The sequence below is a fragment of the Protobothrops mucrosquamatus genome, unplaced genomic scaffold (assembly GCF_001527695.2).
Source record: "Protobothrops mucrosquamatus isolate PMUCROS unplaced genomic scaffold, P.Mucros_1.0 scaffold3398, whole genome shotgun sequence".
NCBI classification, from domain to species: domain Eukaryota; kingdom Metazoa; phylum Chordata; class Lepidosauria; order Squamata; family Viperidae; genus Protobothrops; species Protobothrops mucrosquamatus.
The window spans coordinates 34,409-51,777 of NW_015389379.1; positions in this window are offsets into that span (position 1 = coordinate 34,409).

Here is a 17,369-nt window from a genome sequence, read left to right on the forward strand (position 1 = left end):
ATTTGCTCAAGCAACTGGACATGGCTAAGGATTTTGTCAATCATAATATGGTCTCTTTGCTTTGGAGTGTTTCCTGAAGTCAGTCAACTGTAGCTCATACAAGCAAGCACAGTTAAGAAAAGCAGGGCTGAATGCCCTAGCTCAGGGGTCTTCAATCTTGGCAACTTTAAGACTTGTGGACTTCAGCTCCCAGAATTCCCCAGCCAAGGTCTCCAATCTTGGCAATTTTAAGACTTGTGGACTTCACCTCCCAGAATTCCCCAGCCAGAGTCTCCAATCTCGGCAATTTTAAGACTTGTGGACATGCTGATTGGGAATTCTGGGAGCTGAAATCCACAAGTCTTAAAGTTGGTAAGTTTAGAGACCCCTGCACTAGCTGAATCTGTTCTCTGGATCCATTGTTGCGTAGAGCAACACTGAGGATAAAAAATTTGCAGTTTGAAGGCATCCTGACCACAGCCACATCACAGGGTGTTTCTGACTCAGGCAGATTTTGCTGTCTCAAATTCTGTTACAGAAGAAAATAATATTTCAAATGTATTTGATTGAAACTCTAACTACAAAGTTATTGCAGGGCCTCGCCAGTGATGGGTTGCGATTTTGTGTGGTGTGCGATTGGCAAGGAGTTTTATTTCTCCTTCATCTTCTTTCATTTTAATAATATTCTCTCTCGAAAGAGATCACAAGCCCAGCCAGTTTCCAGTCACAGAAGAAGCAAAGAGCAATGTGAATTATAAAATAAAATAAGATAAATGTAGAACGGTTGAAATGGCATCGTAAAAGCCATTAAAATCATCTCGGCAGCCGCAAAATAAAAAAATTCATCTCAGATTTAATAAAATAAAAATGTAATTCTAGAAGAATGCGTGCAGGGGGGAGTGCGAATATATCTTTAACAACTTGTGAAGGATGGGGGGAGGGCGGCAAAGAAATCTGAGTCTGGCAGTGAATTGCAGATATTTGACCGAGGTCAAAAAACAAAAGTTGAAAAGAGCTTGGTTGAAAATATTAGGCCCATCAAACTGTTGGAATTCGTTGTTGGGATGTATATTTATGCAACAACTACAGTAATATTTAGCCAGTAGATGGCAGGGTTTACAAGTTTGAATCAATGGTGTATGTGTGTATATATATATATATACACGCCAGGGGTCCCCAACCCCCGGTCCATGGACTGGTACCGGGCCGTGGCATGCCAGCAACCAGTCCACACAAACAAGTAAAGTCCCATCTGTGGGATGTAGGCAGCACAAAACCACGCACTCTCCGGTCTGCAGAAAAACCTCTCTTCATGGAACCGGTCCCTGGTGCCCAAAAGGTTGGGGACCTCTGCTCTACACTCTTTTATTCTAAATAGTTTCCTGTTTCCTGCTACAGTTATATAGTTGAGCAGTAAAGCACATGGTGATTGTGCTCTTTGTTTGCTCTGAGGGGCTATATATAAACAGAAATTCTAACAGAAACATCTCTGAATATCTTCCTGAGTTCAAAGCTCTGCCACTGGGGAAGGCAATGGGGAATCTGGTAAGGAAGTATCTCTGAAACAATGACCCAAGAGTTCAGATAACCTTTATTGTCATTTTTTTTCCTAGGGGCACAAAGGCACACATTAAAAATGAAATTTAGTTGCTTGCTCTCAAGTGTACACATACATAACACACATTTAAAACATACTATATGCAACATATAGTATGTTGTATATAGGTCACGGATTGTCTAATGTAACTATATAAATGAGATGCTGAAATTGGTTGTTTAAAAGGGTCGTCTTGCTCTGCCAACGGTTAGGGCTGGCTCCAGAGACAAATGGCCGAATTTTCGTTCCAGAGATCTGTTGTATCTGAAACAAGATTCTGAGTGAGAAGATATTGTTTCTGAACTTGAGATGGGATGGGTGATGGAGAAGGAAGCATGGAGTGACTGCCATCCTCAGGTTTTTGATGCGGAATGAATCATCTTTGAGATCTGCGCTGGAAATCAGCTCATTTAATTTTAGAGTAGGATTGAGTAATAGAGTTTTATGTTTCTTTTAATACAATTCTGGTTATTTGTCACAAAGTCGTCTTCTTGTTTTTCTTAACAGAATAACAAGTTGGAAGGGACCTTTGAGGTCTTCTAGTCCAACCCCCTGCTCAAGCAGGAGACCCTATGCCATTTCAGACAAGTGGTTGTTCAATGTCTTCTTAAAAACCTCCAGGGATGGAGCACCGCAAATTCTCCTCTTCCTCTTCCTCTTCCTCTTCCTCTTCCTCTTCCTCTTCCTCTTCCTCCTCCTCCTCCTCCTCCTCCTCCTCTTTCGTCTTCCTTCCTTCTGCACTGCATGATAAAAGAAGTGAATTGTTACAGGTACTTCTGCACTTAAGACCATAATTGGGGGCTGGAATTTCCATCACAAAGTGATGCAGCAGTTGAGAGAGTTGCACTTGGTTTCATAACCCTTTTATGCTGTGGTTGTTAAGCGAACCACACATGGCTGTTAAGTGAATTGTGGTCAATAAGAGAATCCAGTTTTCTCCACTGACTTTGCTTGTTAAGAAGCCGGCTATAAAGGTTGCAAATGAGGAATCACGTGACCCCAGGGTGCTGCAACCACCATAAACATATGCTAGTCGCCAAGTGCCTGTGATTGCGGGAGGGTGACCGTCATAAGTGTGAGGATCAATCATCGGTCACTTTTTTTCAGTGTCATCATAACTTTAAATGCTCCCTTGTAGGACGTTCCTGAGTTGAGGACTGCCTGTACAAATGCACGGGCGGCGTTAAAATCTTAGCAGGGGCTTCCTTGTTGTTAGCCGAGCCGAAGAAAGGCAAAAGGCTCTGAGGTTCTAAGCACAAGAGGCGTCTGGAGCGAACATCAATTCGAGCATCTCCTACACAGATTTTTCATCAGCTTCGCCTTTTGCTTGAAAAACAGCAGGACAGGTGGACGCCTAATGCAGCTTTGCTAAACCTGTAATTATTCCTGGTGACTTATAAGTCCCTTTCTTTACCATTTAATGAGATTGACTTTCCATATAGCCATTGAATTCTTATTGTTAGTTTTATTTTTTTTTATTTTTTTTGGCTTTGGCTTCAAAAGCGCAGCCTGACCTGTTCCTGTTGAGCTTTTAAGTCCAGGGATGGTTGTTAAACAAGGCTGGAAAATGCCAATTTGGTTCTACCTTCTAACTAAAGCCAGCTTCTCTCTCTCTCTCTCTCTCTCTCTCTCTCTCTCTCTCTCTCTCTCTCTCTCTCTCTCTCTCTCTCTCTCTCTCTCTCTCTCTCTCTCTCTCTCTCTCTCTCTCTCTCTCTCTCTCTCTCCCTATCATTTATCTATCTATCCCATCCGTCTAGCTCTCTAGCTCTCACCCCTCTCTATTTCTCTCTCTCCCTCTCCCCCTCCCTCCCTCTGCTTCCTTCCCTCTCCCTTTTTGTCTCCCTCTTTCTTTATCTATCATTTATCTATCTGTCCATTTAGCTCTCTAGCTCTCACCCCCTCTCTATCTCTTTTTCTCCCTCTCTCTCTCTCTCTCTCTCTCTCTCTCTCTCCCTCCCTCTGCTTCCCTCCCTCTCCCTCTTTCCTTCCCTTTCTTTTTCTATCATTTATCTATCTATCCATCCCTCTAGCTCTCTAGCTCTCACCCCTCTCTATTTCTCTCTCTCTCTCCCTCCCTCCCTCCCTCCCTCTGCTTCCTTCCCTCTCCCTTTTTGTCTCCTTCTTTATCTATCATTTATCTATCTATCTATCCATTTAGTTCTCTATCTCTCTAGCTCTCATCCCCTCTCTATCTCTTTTTTTCCCTCTCTCTCTCTCCCTCCCTCTGCTTCCCTCCTTCTCCCTCTTTCCCTCCCTTTCTTTTTCTATCATTTATCTATCTATCCATCCATCTAGCGCTCTATCTAGCTCTCCCCCTCTATCTCTCCATTTCTCTCCCTCTCTCTCCCTCCCTCTCTCTCCCTCTCCCTCTTTCTTTTTCTATCATTTTTCTATCTATTTATCCAACTAGCTCTCTATCTAGCTTTCTACCTCTCCCCCCCCTCTATCTCTCTTTTTCTCTCTGTTTCTCCATCTCTCTATCTCTCGTTTACACTCATTTTTCAGACTTTACTAACCCTGTTGAACGTCAAGCGTCACCTCATGGTGCATCCTTTCCTGCACATCCTCCCAACCTCAAGATCTCATTCCTGGATGGAACCTCGGCAGATGTTCCCTTGCTTTGGCCACTGTGTGTCCTAAGTTGTCAATCTCTTGAGATGTTGGCCAGCTTAATTAAAAAGTATGTTAAATAGGGGAGTGTGCAGGACGAGCAAAACCACAGTAGGCAATAGCAGGTGCCAATGTTGCCAGTTTCTGATTTAATGGCACACTCCAGAGTTTCCCATCCAGGGAAAATCTTTCTTTCTGTTGACATGTGGCTTCTGAAAAACTATGGGGGATGGGGAAATACAGGTGGTCCTTGACTTAACGACCACAACGGAGCCCGACATTTCTGTTGCTAAGCAAGACCGTTCTTAAGTGAACTTTGCCCCATATGATGACTTTTCTTGCCACCGTTGTGAAGTGAATATCTGCAATTGTTAAGTGAATCTGGATTCCCCATTGTCTTTCTGCTCGTCAGAAAGTCGCACAATGTGATCATAGGACCCCGGGACACTCTGCAACCGCCATAAATATGAGTCAGTTGCCAAGCGTCTGAATTTTGATCACGGGACCCTGGGAGAGGCTGCAACGGTCGTTAAGTGTGAAAGTCTTAAGTCCCTTTTTTTCAGTGCTACTGTAACTTTGAACGGTCACTAAGTTGAGGACGGCCTATAAGTTGAGGACGGCCTGCAGAGCATCTAGTTTGAATTGCAGATCATTTTCAAAGCGCCGGATTTCTCTCTGGCTGGAGAGGAGAGTATTTCAGATTTTAACTAGGTTTGTGACAGGGCCGCGGGCAAATTGACGTTGTGCCCAGTTGGAAGCAGATGTTGGCCTGACAGACTGCCCAAAAGAACCAATATAAATGAAGCAAAAAAGAAGCAACAGGGAGTCTGAATTTACAAAGGGTAGAAATGTTGGCAGAAAGAAACTAAATTTTAACTAAATGTGTTTTTTTTTCCTCCCCCTTTGGGAACAGCCAGCCATCCCTTTTTTTTGATATGGTTACAATTTTCACAAACTCGAGGGATGTGGTCTGTGGTCAACTCCATGTGCTCAGAGTCCAAAATTTCTCAGTTTGTTTTAGCCCTTCCAAATGTCAAGAGACGCCGTGCTGAAATGAGAAATCAGCATATATTTATGATCGTAAGCTATCTAATAATAATAATAATAATAAAGTTGGAAGGGACCTTGGAGGTCATCTAGTCCAACCCCCTGCTCAGGAAGGAAACCCTATATCATTTCGGACAAATGGCTGTCCAGTCTCTTCTTAAAAACTTCCAGTGTTGGCGCATTCACCGCTTCTGGAAGCAGGTTGTTCCACTGGTTAATTGTTTTAACTGTCAGGAAGTTTCTCTTTAGTTCTAGGTTGCTTCTCTCCTTGGTTAGTTTCCATCCGTTGCTTCTTGTCCTGCCTTCAGGCGCCTTGGAAAATAGCTTGACTCCCTCTTCTTTGGGGCAGCCCCTGAGATATTGGAACACGGCTATCATGTCCCCCCTCGTCCTTCTCTTTGTTAAACTAGACATAATAATATCCAATTCCAGCAACCGTTCCTTATATGTTTTAGCCTCCAGTCCCCTAATCATCTTTGTTGTTCTTTTCTGCACTCTTTCTAGGGTCTCAGCATCTTTTTTACATCGCGGTGACCAAAACTGGATGCAGTATTCCAAGTGTGGCCTTACCAAGGCGTTGTAAAGTGGTATTAATACTTCACGTGATCTTGATTCTATCCCTCTGTTAATGCAGCCTAGCACTGTGTTGATTCTGGGAGTTGAAGTCCACAAGTTTGGGAGTTGAAGTCCACAAAGGGCCAAGTTTGAAGACCCCTGGTCTAGAATCACCTCTAGGCAAAATGGGCAGCATTTCAATTTCATAAATAAATATACTGAACTTCGGTGGAAGATGGTATAAGGGGGTTCGACTAGAAGACCTCCAAGGTCCCTTCCAATTCTATTATTCTGCAATCTGTTACAACCAGCAGGTTGAGGAAGTTTGACCTCATAATGAAAATTGGATCTATAAATTAATTTCTCCCCTAAGTGGAGTTGAGTTTTGTTTTTGTTTTTACATTCAGGTTCAAACTACTGGTCAATCTTGGTTTTTTCCCCATGATTTTTTCCATTTTTGTCTCCTGTCTTCTACCTATTTTTCTGTGCCAGTTTTGCACCAGTCTTTGAGAAGCACACCCTAAAATGTCTGCACCTGATTTCTCCTGAAATTGGAATTTTCTACATTTTGCCTAATATTTGAAAGCTGATCCTGCCAAAAGGGTGCAGATTTGAACCCGTTCCTAAAAGGTGCTTTTTTTCAAAAAGCAACAGGACGTTGTTTTTTCCTTGAAGACATTTCGCTTCTCATCCAAGAAGCTTCTTCAGTTCTGACTTAATGGTGGAGAATGGAAGGATTTACTGTATATTCCTTGCAGTCACTGGGCCGTTAGCACTCTTTCAAGAAAAATGGGAAAAAAATCCAGGAAAAAACAAAATCCAGTTACCCTTTGAAAATAACCATGACCTGGATGACCGAGAATCTCCATAGACATTTACAAAAGCATATTAACGTATATTTTCACATTTATGATTTATAACACTTTTGTTTGACTGAGTAGTTTAACTTTCGCCCAACTTTTCTACCTACATGGTACACAAAATGTTCATTAAAGCATCAACATTTTTTTGCCCTGCTCACTGCTGTTATTTTTTTGCACAGATTGCAGCATTTAGAGAATAAGTGCATCCTCAAAGGCTAATTGCATTTTAATGTATGGTTTGGATCAAGGAGTGTGAAGTAGGTAATTTACACCTTGAAAAATTGCTTTCAGCATCTCCTTACAAAATGCTTAATGAGTTCTGCTTAGGTTTTCCGGTGACGAAGCAGGAGGCACAAAGGAAATTTTTGTCTTGTCTCCAGACCCTAAATATCCAGACTGAATTTGGCAGTGTCCACCTCCCACATCTTGGTAAACAGCAAGGACATAATACAGGTAGTCCTCGACTTACGGCGATAAAAACAGACCGTGAAGTGGGTGTTTGGGGGGGGTCTCTAACAATGCTCCAAGCTCTAAGCACATATAAGCGTTTATAAGCAGCATGCTGAATCACGGGAAGCAAGTTTCCTTTTTTTTTTATTAAAAATTTTTATTAATTTTTTCAAATAAAATATGAGCAAATAATACAAATATGGTGCATTTCATTAGAAAAACAAAAAGCCTATTCCGAAATAATCGGCGTTTCCCCCCCCTGCATCCACACTCCCTCCACCTTCCTACCTACTTCCCTCTTCCTTCCTCCCCCTCTTAACCACGACCTCTCCTCTTTCCTCCTTCCCAACTATCCTACACATCCCATCACCTTCTTTTCCACCACCTCGGATGCAGTTTAGGGGTACTAGCCGATCATCTCCTTAAAAACAAACATTTACATTACATTTATAAAGTTTCCTATAATCTTCTCAGCTGTCCTCACCACTCTCTGTGTGGACCTTCTATCTGAGGCTCTGCTACTGCCGAACCAAACAGTGAGGCAGTTTGTTAAAACGCTGTCAATTGTGCCTCTGTAAAAAGTGGCTAGGACAGAAGGAGAAAGATGTGATCTCCTCCTCCGACGCAAGAAATGCAGACGCTGGTTTGCACGCTTCACTAAAGATGACGAATTAAGAGACCAAGTCAGATTGTTAGCTATCTGCACCCCCAGATACTGAACACTAATTACAGTCATAGGTTGAGGACTGTAGCACCTACACTCAATGTATTTTGTGAGACACCCAGCTACTTTGCTTCCCAGAAGAATCAAGATCACGTGAAGTATTAATACAACTTTACAATGCCTTGGTAAGGCCACACTTGGAATACTGCATCCAGTTTTGGTCACCACGATGTAAAAAAGATGCTGAGACTCTAGAAAGAGTACAGAGAAGAGCAACAAAGATGATCAGGGGACTGGAGGCTAAAACATATAAGGAACGGCTGCTGGAATTGGGTATGTCTAGTTTAAAGAAGAGAAGGACGAGGGGGGACATGATAGCAGTGTTCCAATATCTCAGGGGCTGACCCAAAGAAGAGGGAGTCAGGCTATTCTCCAAAGCACCTGAAGACAGGACAAGAAGCAACCGGAGGGAAACTCATCAAGGAGCGAAGCAACCTAGAACTAAGGAGAAACTTCCTGACAGTTAGAACAATTAACCAGTGGAACCACCTGCCTCCAGAAGCGGTGAATGCTCCAACACTGGAAGTTTTTAAGAAGAGACTGGACAGCCATTTGTCCGAAATGGTATAGGGTTTCCTGCCTGAGCAGGAGGTTGGACTAGATGACCTCCGAGGTCCCTTCCAACTTTATCATTATTATTATTATTAAGGGAGGATGTCTCAAACTTGGGTAATCAAATCTTCAAGCTGAAGAGCCAGGATTAGCTTTGGACTTCCTGACTCTGCTCCAGACCTCCCTGTTTGTGACATGCTGAAAAAAGCCCTTGCCTCATCTATTTTTATCTCTTGTTTTGGGATCTTTGACATGGATTGCAGTTCTCTCCTCCTTTTCTTGGCCTTTTCAGCTGGAGATGCCTGACTTTTGCCCTAGAAAATACATTAAAAAAAAATTCCCCCCAGTAAACAGAACATAAAGAGGAGTCAGGAAAGCCCATATCCATATGATTGGAAAATTTGATTTTTTTTTTTTAAAAAATGCAATTTAACATGGATAGATTGAGACTCATATTTCTTTATTCATCTTTCTGGCACGGTAAATAGAGTGTGGATAACTACACTCTATCCATACCACTGAGTTGAGCTGATCCTGCAAGACAACTTACAACAAATTAATTGGAAGCATTCTCTCATTAATTCTGCCTTCTGCCCAAAGTTTTGAATGGGCTGGCGGCTTTTTAAAAAAACATACACTTCCATTTTCACTCGCTTGTCATTTTCGAAAAGGAAGAGTGGCGTTTTGTTTCTGTTCTTCAGTGTGCAACCGTTTCAGGGTCTTGAGAAGGAGACAGATGTCTTGGGAATATCAGAGGAATTAATCGGTCACTGCTATCCTTAGCTGAGTCCTGCAAATTGTCAAAGCTGTGCTATTTTTTTTTCCAGAAGCCTGGAAAAGAAAAATAAATCTCTAATGAACTGAACAGAAGCTTTCAAGCAATTGAAGGGAAGCAGAATTATCTTAACGGAGTAACAGAATAATGGAATCTTACACTATTATCTTGAAATAGGTAAGATTATTTAGCTGTCTAGCACTGGAGACTCATTATGGCTCTATGGGGTAAAAGATAAGTTGGGAGCTAGCAATTCTCAGGTCACAGATGTCCGTTCTGTCAACAGCCAACAACTGCTTGGTTTCAAAGACATGCGAGATGCAGCAGCAGTGGGTTTAACCTCCTAGAAGCAACCTGGAATTAAGGAGAAACTTCCCGACAGTGAGGACAATCAACCAGTGGAACAACGTATCCCCAGAAATCGTGTGCGCTCCATCACTGGAGATTTTTAAGAAGAGACTGGACATTCACCTATCTCAGCTAAAAGATCTCCAAGGTCCCTTCCAGCTCTATTCTATTCTAAATTCCATCAACAGACACCTCGACCTATAATCAGGCCTATGAACCCTTCAGAATCCAAACCAACCACACATCCAACCAGAGACAGTACTGACCCTCAACCAACCCATGCAAGCTCCCCCAAAAGCAGGTCCCAATGACTCTGACATGAAGTAACCTCCCCATCCCAAGACCCATCACAAGCCTCTCACTGATGACTCATACCTGACCCATCACAAGACCCTCACTTGACACACCCACACCTGAAGCCCTTATAAACAGAACACGGACACTGACACCTCCTAAACTCTGCTGAAGATGTTACCTAGCCTGGTAATGAAATGTTTGGAAACCATCCCACAAGCTCGGAGGGCGAACCTTCACCCACAACGTTGCCTTAGCCAGACTCCTGGAACCTTGTGAATGATTAACACGTCTAAATCCCAAAACCTGCAGAACCAACAGGTTTTGAGGGTGCCTGAGGCTAAAACGTTGATGACATTAACTGAGATAAACCAGGTCTGGGAAATCTCTGGTTAGCTCCTGACCTTCTGCTTCCATGCCAAAGCCTCTGTTGGAATTTTCCCATGAGTCAATTTAGCCGTTCTGGCGTAACCCGAAACCGGAACAGCGGACATTGTGTGGGATACTAGCTGTGAGACTGATGCTGTTGAAGGATCTCGTTGTCATCTGGAGGTCACTTTCAGAACACCAAGTTCTGAAATGCAGTGCTGACAGCTCCGTGAAAGGGAAAAAACTCAGCCTCGAAGGGAATAGCTTGAGCGATGCCAAGAGAATCCATGGAGCATCATGTGGACGAGGCCAGCAGATTCATTGGCAGTCTCCAAAAAATATTCGGCCTTCTGATAAAGAAGCAGCCTTGAAGGAATCCATCATGCTATAAAACCGCCAATGTGGAATGTGCAGGAAAGTAAACATTGGGCAGAGTTGGCCATGCATCATGTTGGCTTTAACTCAAGGGTCAAGGCAAAGAAATGGGCAGCACTATAAATCAGAGGAAAGGAGAAGAAAAAATCTAGGAAAGAAGCAACCTAGAACTAAGAAGAAACTTCCTGACAGTGAGAACAATTAACCAGTGGAACAACCTGCCTCCAGAAGTGGTGGATGTTCCAACACTGGAAGTTTTTAAGAAGAGATTGGACAACCAATAGAAGAGAATATTTGAAGCTCAGGGTTGAAACGAGGGATCCTTGGGGCTGTCTGAGCTTGATGGTTTTCTTGCAGATGCTTCGTGACCCAACTAAGTACCATCATCAGTACTAGAAGAGAGTCGGGTTTGCCTCTGTTTGAAGGACAATTCTTGACCAGATGGGTTCTTGTTCTGAAACAAATGAGGATCTTCTCTGTCATGTCAAATATCCCAGTTTTAATGAGATTGAGATATTCAGTCCATTTTTCTGGATTTGTCAGAAACTAACCTCCCCATGTTATGCCTCATGCACATGGACTTTGGTGCTCTGACATCTTTGGACTAAGGAGAACATTGTAAATCATATACTGTGTTGGTTTAGGTGCCATTTAAAGAGATTCAACAGTTTTGTCTGTTTAAGGGCGATTTAAAAGGCACCCACCCATACGCCATCACTAATGTGTTTTTCTCCTCTTGTGTTTTTCCTTTTTTCCATCTCTGCTCTCTCCACTCTTGATCTGCATTTTATTCCCTCCAGTGCTGGGTTCATGCATTAAAGAAACTCAGCTGGTGGCCATTCTGGAGATATAATTACACCAGGAAGAGGAGAAACAGCAGGGCTTAAAAAAGGAGTTTAGCATTAGATGTGCCTGCCCTACTGCGCAAACGTTCATCTCCCTTAATGGGAGCAAAGCTGATAGATAATGCTCTTGATTTTTCATAGCGCTTTGATCTCAAGGTTACATAATGTTCCCTTCCATTTAAAACTAAAAGGGCCTTTGCTTCCCCCCCTCCCAATCACTTTCAGCACTGTTGAGAGAGGGATAGCTCATCACTGGGAGATGAGGAGAACAAGGTAGAGATGCTTGTGGCTGTCTCTAGGTTGTGGTCAAAAAGTTGAGTTGGACGTGACATGCAGTTCAGGTTCTGCCTGTTGTTTATGCACAGTGCCTTTCAACCACTTTGCCCTTTTTTCTGAGGGAGGGTCCAGCTCTGCCTTCACCAAAAAAAGGACACAAGATTACTCAGTTGGCATAATGTTTGAACATGCTCATTTATTCTATGGTCTAAGGCAGGGGTAGGCAACCTTGGCTCTTTTATGACTTGAGGACTTCAACTCCCAGAATTCCTGAGCCAGCCACGCTGAGGGGAAAGGGAGAGGTTTCCAAGCTGAGCCATGGTGGCTCAGGAATTCTGGGAGTTGAAGTCCACGAGTCATGAGGGGGCCATAGTTCCCCCATGCTGGCTGAGGAATTCTGGGAGTTGAAGTCCACGAGTCATAAAAGAGCCAAGGTTGCCTACCCCTGGTCTATGTAGAACCAAGGAGAAACTTCCTAATAGTGAGGACAATTAGCCAGTGGAACAGCTTGCCTTCAGAGGTTGTGGGTGCTCCATCACTGAGGTTTTCAAAAAGAGATTGGACAGTCACTTGTCTGGAATGGTATTAAGGTCTCCTGCTTGAGCAGGGGTTGGACTAGAAGACCTCCAAGGTCCTTTCCAATGCTATTGTTCTGTGTTCTATGTTCTATCTTAGAACCTATTTCTCCAAAGCACCAGAAGGCAGAACAAGACGCAATGGATGGAAACAAATCAAGGAGGGAAGCAACTTAAAACTAAGGAGAAATTTCTTGAGAGTTCGAACAATTGTCTTGCTTTCAGAAGTTGTGGATGCTCCATCACTGGAGGCTCTTAAGAAGAGACTAGACAGCCACTTGTCTGGAATAGTATAGGATCTCCTGCTTGAGCAGGGGCCTGGACTAGAAGACCTCCAAGGTCCCTTCCAACTGTCATTCTATGTTCTAAGAAATGCAGAGTGGCCAGCTGAGAAAAAATTACAACGGTTTAACAAAAATACAGAGCATCACCCACAAAGAGGAAGAGATTATAGGTAGTCCTTGACTTAGACCCATTTGTTTAGTGACTGTTTGAAGTTACCATGGCACTGAAAAAAGTGACTTAGGACTGGTCCTTGCATTTAAAACCATGGCAGCATCCCCAGGGTCATGTGAAAGAGGCAGACACAACTGAATGGATATCTTCATCATCATCTAGCAATCCTGGGGGATGCATTCTCTACCACTGGGATACTAGGAACTAGTGGTTGTNGCCCTCAAGACATGGCTCTTCCAGCAAGCGGACCTGACCTAGGGTGGATTTTACATTGGGTTTTAAATATTCGGAAGACGCAACATTAAAATTCGGTTTAATTCGGTTTTAAGGGGGGGATTGTATAGATGTTCTGGTTTTAAATATGTTGTGCGCCGCCCTGAGTCCCTGTCGGGAGAAGGGCGGCATATAAATTAAAAGAAATAAATAAATAAATAAATAAGAAGAAACTTCCTGACAGTGAGGACAATCAACCAGTGGAACAACGTATCCCCAGAAATCGTGTGCGCTCCATCACTGGAGATTTTTAAGAAGAGACTGGACATTCACCTATCTGAGATGGTGTAGGTTATCCTGCTTGAGCAGGGGGCTGGACTAAAAGAACTCCAAGGTCCCTTTCAGCTCTATTCTATTCTAAATTCCATCAACAGACACCTCAACCTACACCCAGGCCTACGAACCCTTCAGAATCCAAACCAACCACACAGCCAACCAGAGACAGCACTGACCCTCAACCAACCCATGCAAGCCCCCCCAAAAGCAGGTCCCAATGACTCTGACATGAAGTAACCTCCCCATCCCAAGACCCATCACAAGCCTCTCACTGATGACTCATACCTGACCCATCACAAGACCCTCACTTGACACACCCACACCTGAAGCCCTTATAAACAGAACACGGACACTGACACCTCCTAAACTCTGCTGAAGATGTTACCTAGCCTGGTAATGAAATGTTTGGAAACCAACCCACAAGCTCGGAGGGCGAACCTTCACCCACAATGTCGCCTTAGCCAGACTCCTGGAACCTTGTGAATGGTTAACATGTCTAAATCCCAAAACCTGCAGAACCAACAGGTTTTGAGGGTGCCTGAGGCTAAAACGTTGATGACATTAACTGAGATAAACCAGGTCTGGGAAATCTCTGGTTAGCTCCTGACCTTCTGCCTCCATGCCAAAGCCTCTGTTGGAATTTTCCCATGAGTCAATTTAGCCGTTCTGGCGTAACCCGAAACCGGAACAGCGGACATTGTGTGGGATACTAGCTGTGAGACTGATGCTGTTGAAGGATCTCGTTGTCATTTGGAGGTCACTTTCGGAACACCAAGTCCTGAAACGCAGTGCTGACAGCTTGCCAAGAGAATCCATGGAGCATCACGTGGACGAGGCCAGCAGATTCATTGGCAGTCTCCAAAAAATATTCGGCCTTCTGATAAAGAAGCAGCCTTGAAGGAATCCATCATGCTATAAAACCGCCAATGTGGAATGTGCAGGAAAGTAAACATCGGGCATTGTTGGCCATGCATCATGTTGGCTTTAACTCAAGGGTCAAGGCAAAGAAATGGGCAGCACTATAAATCAGAGGAAAAGAAGAGGAAAAATCAAGGAGAGAAGCAACCTAGAACTAAGAAGAAACTTCCTCACAGTGAGAACAATTAACCAGTGGAACAACCTGCCTCCAGAAGTGGTGGATGTTCCAACACTGAAAGTTTTTAAGAAGAGATTGGACAACCAATAGAAGAGAATATTTGAAGCTCAGGGTTGAAATGAGGGGTCCTTGGGGCTGTCTGAGCTTGATGGTTTTCTTGCAGATGCTTCGTGACCCAACTAAGTACCATCATCAGTACTAGAAGAGAGTCGGGTTTGCCTCTGTTTGAAGGACAATTGTTGACCAGATGGATTCTTGTTCTGAAACAAATGAGGATCTTCTCTGTCATGTCAAATATCCCAGTTTTAATGAGACTGAGATGTTCAGTCCATTTTTCTGGATTTGTCGGAAACTAACCTCCCAATGTTATGCCTCATGCACATGGACTTTGGTGCTCTGACATCTTTGGACTAAGGAGAACATTGTAAATCATACACTGTGTTGGTTTAGGTGCCATTTAAAGAGATTCAACAGTTTTGTCTGTTTAAGGGCGATTTAAAAGGCACCCACCCATACGCCATCACTAATGTGTTTTTCTCCTCTTGTGTTTTTCCTCTTTTCCATCTCTGCTCTCTCCACTCTTGATCTGCATTTTATTCCCTCCAGTGCTGGGTTCATGCATTAAAGAAACTCAGCTGGTGGCCATTCTGGAGATATAATTACACCAGGAAGAGGAGAAACAGCAGGGCTTAAAAAAGGAGTTTAGCATTAGATGTGCCTGCCCTACTGCGCAAACGTTCATCTCCCTTAATGGGAGCAAAGCTGATAGATAATGCTCTTGATTTTTCATAGCGCTTTGATCTCAAGGTTACATAATGTTCCCTTCCATTTAAAACTAAAAGGGCCTTTGCTTCCCCCCCCCCAATCACTTTCAGCACTATTGAGAGAGGGATAGCTCATCATTGGGAGCTGAGGAGAACAAGGTAGAGATGCTTGTGGCTGTCTCTAGGTCAGTGGTGGAGAACCTATGGCACGGGTGCCAGAGGTGGCACTCAGAGCCCTCTCTGTGGGCACGCACACCATCGCCCCAGTCCTAGGCCTTCAGCTGGGTTTTATAAAACCTTTTCGCTTTAGGCCTCTGCCGCCGTGTGCAAAAAAAAAAAGGTTCAATCAATCAGTCCATTTCAACTTCTCGCGGGGAAAAAAAAGATCTTGCAAAGTTGGAATTGATTGATTGAACTTTTTAGTCCCACCCAGTCTGCCGTTACCACTGCAGCCACGCCCACCCAATGGGCCATGCCCACCCAATGGGGCACACACACCCGGCACCCGACGATGCATAAGTGGGTTTTGGGTTGCAGTTTGGGCACTTGGTCTCTAAAAGGTTTGCCATCACTGCTCTAGGTTATGGTCAAAAAGTTGAGTTGGACGTGACATGCAGTTCAGGTTCTGCCTGTTGTTTATGCACAGTGCCTTTCAACCACTTTGCCCTTTTTTTTCTGAGGGAGGGTCCAGCTCTCCCTTCACCAAAAAAAGGACACAAGATGACTCGGTCGGCATAATGTTTGAACATGCTCATTTATTCTATGGTCTATGTCAGGGGTAGGCAACCTTGGCTCTTTTATGATTCGTGGACTTCAACTCCCAGAATTCCTGAGCCAGCCATGTTGAGGGGAAAGAGAGAGGTTTCCAAGCTGAGCCATGCTGGCTCAGGAATTCTGGGAGTTGAAGTCCACGAGTCATAAAAGAGCCAAGGTTGCCTATCCCTGGTCTATGTAGAACCAAGGAGAAACTTCCTAATAGTGAGGACAATTAGCCAGTGGAACAGCTTGCCTTCAGAGGTTGTGGGGGCTCCATCACTGAGGTTTTCAAAAAGAGACTGGACAGCCACTTGTCTGGAATGGTATTAAGGTCTCCTGCTTGAGCAGGGGTTGGACTAGAAGACCTCCAAGGTCCTTTCCAATGCTATTGTTCTGTGTTCTATGTTCTATCTTAGAACCTATTTCTCCAAAGCACCAGAAGGCAGAACAAGACGCAATGGATGGAAACGAATCAAGGAGGGAAGCAACTTAAAACTAAGGAGAAATTTCTTGAGAGTTAGAACAATTGTCTTGCTTTCAGAAGTTGTGGATGCTCCATCACTGGAGGCTCTTAAGAAGAGATTGGACAGCCACTTGTCTGGAATAGTATAGGATCTCCTGCTTGAGCAGGGGCCTGGACTAGAAGACCTCCAAGGTCCCTTCCAACTGTCATTCTATGTTCTAAGAAATGCAGAGTGGCCAGCTGAGAAAAAATTACAACGGTTTAACAAAAATACAGAGCATCACCCACAAAGAGGAAGAGATTATAGGTAGTCCTTGACTTAGAGCCATTTGTTTAGTGACTGTTTGAAGTTACCATGGCACTGAAAAAAGTGACTTAGGACTGGTCCTTGCATTTAAAACCATGGCAGCATCCCCAGGGTCATGTGAAAGAGGCAGACACAACTGAATGGATATCTTCATCATCATCTAGCAATCCTGGGGGATGCATTCTCTACCACTGGGATACTAGGAACTAGTGGTTGTAAGGCCAGCTGGACAACAGGCAGCTAAGCTGAGAGTTGAAGAGAGGACTCTTTGGTGTCACCAGCATAAAGCTAGCTCCCCTGAGCCATGATGCTTCCTGCCTTCTAAGGTGGACACCAAGCTGAGTGAAATGAATCACTGCAAGAAAAAATTGTTTTAAGAAGAATGGCTGGCATTGAGCTGTGGTTTAAGGTGTTGATAATGACCAAGAAAGCCCTATCAAGAGTGCTTACAAAACCGGCTTCCCAGCAGTGTGCTAGCAGAGGGCACTTATTCTTCCCACCTTTCTAAAGTCCAGCAGGATTCAGAGATGAAGATTCTCTGCTGGAGTTCCCATCCTGACGAGCCCATTGTCCTTAGAAGTAATAGCAGTTGCACTTAGATGTATATTCTGCCCCACAGTGCTTTACGGCGCTCTCTGAGCAGTTTACAATGCCAGCATATTGCATTCAATGATCTGTGTCCTCATTTTACTGACCTCGGAAGGATGGAAGGCTGAGTCAACCTTGAGCTGGTCAGGATCAAAC